This window comes from Anopheles cruzii, chromosome X (genome assembly GCF_943734635.1).
Source record: "Anopheles cruzii chromosome X, idAnoCruzAS_RS32_06, whole genome shotgun sequence".
NCBI classification, from domain to species: Eukaryota; Metazoa; Arthropoda; class Insecta; order Diptera; family Culicidae; genus Anopheles; species Anopheles cruzii.
The window spans coordinates 1,510,008-1,516,685 of record NC_069143.1 but is presented as its reverse complement, the minus strand read 5'-3'; positions in this window follow the sequence as shown (position 1 = coordinate 1,516,685).

Genomic DNA, 6,678 nt, shown 5'->3' with positions numbered 1-6,678 from the left:
CAAGGATGATGAAAATCAGTCCCATCGGCCACCATTCGCCCAACATTCGCTGCCCCCGATCTGCAGTCTGGTCTGGATTTTCCAGGCGACACCACCAGTGACTTCAGGGGCGCCAAACCACAGGACCTTCAGGACAGGAGGACATGTTGCATCCATTCGAAACGCGTAACGGGAAGGGCCAGGCCAGGCGGGGTACCATTTTATCACAGCTAAACCAACAACGTCGCCGCCGCCGCCGTCCCCTTTAATTTATTTCCAAGATCGCAGGTGGTCTCAGGTCGCAGCGTGGTGGTTTCTGAAATCGAGTAATATAATCAATGATGTTCTCTCCAGGGAGCCACCGGTGGGTGGCTGAACACTGAGACCTGATTATAAATAAACAGGGGCAGACTTTTCCGTCGTTCGGTCTGTCGCGATCAGAGATATGCAAAGACTCTTCCATATCTATGGTTGAACTTCGCGCTGGCTTGGTCCAAACTCGATACCGTAGATTCTTATTTTTTGTGAAATGCGAGCTAAGTTGTTGGAACCTGTTCAAACGCAGACCTGAAAACGCAATGTGGACCGCATTGCTTGGAATAGAACCTGTGAACCGATTCGAAAGTCGCCACTGAGCATCGCATTACACACTACAGCTCGGATGACCTTCACAGCTTAGGCTTAGCAAATGCAATTGCCCAACCTATAGGAAAAGCGTTTGATTCGGTTCGTGCGACTCGGCCATACGAGGAAACAAGTACAGGGTTATTTATTTGTTAGTTTCAAAACAGAACTTAAAAGAAAAAACACATGAAAAAAAAGTTTTTGATTTATTTGTTTTTAATCTTAATGTTTGTACAGGGTGGTCAAAAAAATGTTCTCTTTATCATTTGGCTATAAAACAAAAACGGCTTAATGTTTTTCGATGCTTAAACATTTATTTGAAAAGCCGATTTACCAAATTTTGTAGAAAATACAATTATGCTAGCAAAAAATTGGGAAATTTGGAAATTTTTTTTCCAAAGTGGTAGGTCTTCAACTCAAACGGTACGATATTTGAAAAGCTAATTTCATTTAAGCTTATTTCCAGCTTCCAGACAGTCGAAAATGCACTCAAAAATAGGTCGATCGAATGGGCTACTGCTCAGCCAGCCGTGGTAGACATTTGACCAACATTGTTTTACATAAACAAATGGAATGAATGAATCTTTCAAATAAATGTTTAAGCGTATTAAATGTTAAATAACTGTTTAAGCCATTTGTTTTAAAACCAAATCAAAAATAGAACGCTTACTAGGTCTATGCATTGAAAACCGAACTAATATGAATGGCTGTACCTGCCGATTGCGGCTTCCCAGTTTTGCTGTTCATTCATCATTACCTTGTGTTGATGTCAGGTAAATGATTTCAGGTCGAAACAAAAATGATTTCGGTTTGCAACCTATCGATTGATCGAGAAAGGACCAAAAAGCCGTTTTTCTTATCAAAAAAATGGAGGCGCCCAGTGGCCAAAGGCCCGGGCCGCAAATGTCACCAAAACGCCAAACTGCTTGAGGATACTATCAAATCACTTCGATGGGAGCGTTCTGAGCAGGTCTTCGTTTTTCTACGAGGAAGTCGAAATTGGATGACTAATTAGTTTACTTAAAAAGACGAAGAATTCTTTCGTCTTGGAATCCATGATTTAGCAGAGAGATAGGACAAATGTATAGCTAGCGATGGCACATTCTTTGAATAAAATAGAAAATCGCATTAAAATGTTATAATCTTTTTTTTTGGGTCAAAACAGTTCGGTTTTCAACGCATAGACCTAGTATTTGACCACCCTGTATTTCACAATATCTTTCGCTACGACGTGTTTTTCTTCGTCCACGAATCCACAGCCCTACTGTGTATTTGGCGGGACTTGAACGGAATCATTTATTATGGGCTCCTTCCGCGTGGCCAAACATTAAGTTCAGATCTCTCCTGTCGACAATTGGACCGTGTGAAGCTAGCCGTTCGACCAGAAACGACCAGAATCGGCCAACGAAAGAGATGTTGTGTTCCATCAGGACAACGAAATGTTTCGCACGTCTTTAGTGACTTGCCAAAAACTCCGGAAGCTTGGTTGGGACATTTTTAATGGATCCACCGTATAATCCAAAACGACTACCACCTTTGCGACGCATTGCAAAATTTCGTGAGAGATCAGAAATTGAGATCAAGAAAAGATTGTGAAAATAGATTGCTACAGTTTTTCGACAATAAAGACCAAGACTTCTAGATGCTAAACTTCTATGAAGCTACCCTTCAAATGACAACAAATTATGCAACAAAATGGTGCATATTTGACCCAAATCGGAACCCCATCGGAAGCATTTGAAACAAAGTTATGCAAATTTCAAACAAAAATAATGGATTTCGTTTGACCCAACCATTTTCGTTTGTGTGGCCATTTTTGGGCACAACCGTCCACAACCTTTCCGCAGTTCTCACAGCTTCACCCTCAGATCCCGTACGCTTGGGCAACCCAACAGTGGTCCCTTCCTAAATTGTGCGTCACCGTCCGGGATGAGGTGTGTCTTAGCGAAGGCCCTGATGCCTTTGGTGCTGGTGCTGGTGCTCCACAGGCAAGAGATAGCAACGTGAAAGCTTTTCAGTGTTAGTGTAACGGTTCGGGTGGTTCGAGAATCGTTCGGTTCCTTGGGCCTAGGCAGTCTTCCTCGTGGAGTAGATCCTATCGTTCGGCCAACGAAACTTCCCTTCGGGCAGCATGTTTATTATCAATTTTATGATTATTATTAATTTCGTTTACGCCGAGCCCACGGGCCGCTCAATTAGGGGTGAAATTAAAAATCACCCCTTCCCCTACTTCCGTACTTTCTTCTTGTTCCTCCCATCCCACGGTATCACGGTTCCAGCTCCAGGATGCTTTCCCGGGAGAGAGAGAGAGAGACCGAGAGTGTGTGTGTGTGTGTGTGTCGTGTTGTTGTGATATGTTCACCATGAGGCCCCTCTCCGCCCCGCTCCCCCCACCACCCCGTCTCCGTTTCACCCTCGTTGCTCCTGACCGCCGCAATTTGGGGCTGTTCCACTTCTCAGTTAATGGGCTACGCTCTAATGAGATTGTCAACATTGCCACACGCTGATATGTGTGGTGTGGGCAGAGGACCCGCCCGGGGGTGTGTGTGGGGTTGTTAATTTTTGAGCTTTGCACACCAACGCACGCACCCTGAAATAACTAGCCTTCCGCCACGCCGGAAGTCACCCACACCTCGGTCACCGAGCGGGAACTGTTACACTCTGTTTGTTGGGGCGTTGGCATTCGGTAGGGTGTGGTCGACATCCCAAAACTGTTGCCGTTCCAAAACTGCAGCCCACCCCGTCCGTTTGGGGCGGAGAAGGATAGGAAGCGGAGCGAGGCGGGCGGCCAAGCAACTGTTTCTGTCATGTTTGGAAACTAATTTTTCGAACTGAAAAGCCTTAGCCAACACTTTTTCCACTGTTGGTTGGCACACCGACGGTCGGTCTCGATTCCGCCTGCCAACTTCAGCTTAGGATGCCGGATGTGCGGTGCTTTCGATAGGGGAACGCGGGGCAAGGGTTACATTTTTATACCACCTCCCTTCTGGGGGCCCGGTTCCGGTCAACTTGGTGTACGGCGTGCCGCAGTCGTGCCGTAGATTGTAGTCTGGAGCCTGCTGGGCTAGGTCGTGTGCTGTTCTCGCTGCAGGAGAAAGCAACAGTTCCCTTGACTGGTGACAGGTCCAAAACGAGCACCAAACATCATGGGAAAGGCGCAAAGCGGAAACGAACACCATTTCTTAGTCTGGTCGGTGAACAAGATGACACTGACACCGAAAATGTTTGGCCCCCTCGATTAGAGGAGTCGGTAACGCTTGTCGTTGTCACGCAGCAGGCCTGAGTTCGATTCCCTGGACCGTTACTTAAAAACGTTACAACGTTACAGTAAGCAACACGGAGATTAACAGTGTGTCTCTGTAGCAGGCCAAGATCAAGCCAAGAAGATGAATCACTAACCACGGCAGAGAGAGAGAGAGAGAGAGAGAGAGAGAGATAGACAGAGAGAGAGAGAAAGAGAGAGAGCCAAAGAAGAACACCGGATATTACCCGGAATCGAAATCGCAAAGGCGCACGACCCCAGGGAGGAAGTGCGTAAAGAGCGAGGACTCATGATTGATGAGCGATGCCCCAGCCCCACAAGGTAAGCACTGGTTAATAACTGAAATGACTCTAACCCTCCAAGGGTTGCCGCATGGAGGTTAGGTTTGAGTTTTGTTGTTGACTTTTCGTCGAGATTTCAATAGTTAAGCAGAAACTTCTTCGCCACCCACGCGCGGTGTCACAGACCACGTGTGGGTGGATGGGTTTAAGTTGTTGCGAGGTAATTGATGACGTTTTCTTTGCTTTGCGTTACCTATATCTGTTGCTAGGACGGATCTGAATCTGCGGATCAAAGACCTCACACACCAGTGCAGCGAAGTGTTGTTTGGGGACTGTTCATTCGTAACGATGTGCCCGTGGCGTCTGTTTAATACCTTTTGCTAAACTTTGATTTGACTTGTCTATGCTGGAATCCTGTGGAGAAGCTGACAAGGTAAAGTGAACGAACGCAAAAACGATCGCTCGTGTTAACACGTGACCAACTGTGTAGCCGTTTATCGACAGCGTTAAAAACGTCAGGTCTATCCAGTCTCCAGTCCAGGATTCAGAAGGTAGAGTTTAATGCAACATGCAGTGTATTTAACCATCGAGCAATATCAGCAGCCTACCCAGGGATGATTTCCGGGTATAATTACTTCCCCGTAACAAAACGTTGTTTCACCGTTCATCTGAACTTGATAGTTATTGAGTTGCACCAAGCACGATCCGTTCAAAGCGTAGCTTCGCTTGTGCAACTGGACGAAAATTTGATGACAGCCGCTGATGAAAATAATTTCGCTCCTACATTATTTAATGATTCTCGTCGAGTAAGTTTTGTCGAACGTATAATTGGGATGCCTACCCCTAATTAGGTGTTCTGTACAATTGGTCGTTGGTTGCAGGGCTTAAACGAACGAAGTTTTGTTGCATGACCGCTTGTTGTATTCGTATGCAGGGAGTTTATTTATGATGTCATTCGCGACATGTACCAACGGAGGGCGATGAAGAATTCGGCCAGAGCACGAGACCAGTGCAGAGGGGGGAACCATCAGGTGGTTTCCCGCATCAGGAACCAAGCTCAAAACAAGGGGTGTCTGCTAGCCTTTTCCAAATGATACCAAGTCCATCTAGTTTAATTTCAATTAGGTCGGATAGAGACATACGGTTCACATATCCTTGTGCTGCTTTTGTTCAATTGACTTTTCTACCTGTCTCACGCATAATAGATGCACTATTCTTACATGGGCGCGTTATTCTACATCAAGTTATTCTACACAGCGCCCACCAGACTCGATGGTGAGCAGACTCGATTGGTATGGATGATCAATCAATAAGTGATCTGTTTGGTTTGGAAGAAGGGGACACCTACGTGGCCTGATGGATATCCTTTTGCTCGTATATGGTACTTGGTTCCTTGGGTCCTTGCAGATGCAAAATGGAACAATACGTTACGATTGTCATTACTTACTATCTTGTGTAGGCTATGAAGGCCGGCATATTCTAATTGAGCGATAGTCCCCAAAAATGATTTTTAGGCCACATTTGGGGCAACTATCAAGCACTTTTCATCGGGTTCCATCGAGTTGCTTCAGGGCTCAGCCTTTCCTCAGAGTGCGTACATTCCATTAGCCTAGTTTCCTGTTCCTAATCGGTGTCCTTTTACCGTGGCGTAAATCTGGTATCATAAGTCCGGGTATCGGTACGACTGAAATTGCACATATGTAACTTCACATTTTATTACCGAGCGGTATTGTTGGCCCCGCTCCAAACCACCTGTCGGGCCCTGGGGGGCGGGAGGGGAGGGGGGGTCAACGTAACGATAATATTGTGGGTTCCGATTCATGGCTTAGGGCCCTTAGGGGGGCCATGGGAGCTCGTGTACCTGTGTTTAGGAGGTCGGAATATATGTTGCCGCTCTGTACGACGGAACGTATTTAGGAGGAGTAGGAGAAGAAGGATACCATTTCTCTTATCCTCGCGTAGTATCGGTTCAACAGGTTCGTAATCTCCATCTTTGATAGCCTTCAGCTGGTTATCGAGGGTCATGAGATTCCCTTTTGTCAGTGTAGTAGCTTCTAAGTTCTTTCTTTATAACCTTCCAATTCACTGGGGGGTTGATGGAATCCAACATTTCTCCAGCTCCATTTAGGACTTTGTGCAAGATAATATGAGATAATATCAATTATATAAACAGTTGAAGGCTATCCTCCACGTGCTACATCGCACGTGCTAATTGGCGTGAACTACCGAAGTACCCTGGTATTTCCAAGACCGCTTGAGGAACTTTTCCTCTGTTGTCGAAATACGGTCTCGGGTCAATGACCATTGTGAAGGAGTGGAAACTTTTTTGCCATTTTCACTGAATTTGTTGTCACTTTGTGCTCACTTCTGATGTTTACGATTTTAGGTAGTGTTTGGTTTGGTTGGGACAAATTTTAGATAAGTGGTTCGGCTCACGGCTTAGACACTTTGAACTGGTAAGTTTTGTGTTAAGAGACGCCACACAGCAGATTGCATCCTTTATGTTAGATTTTCACTCACCCGGTACCTCAC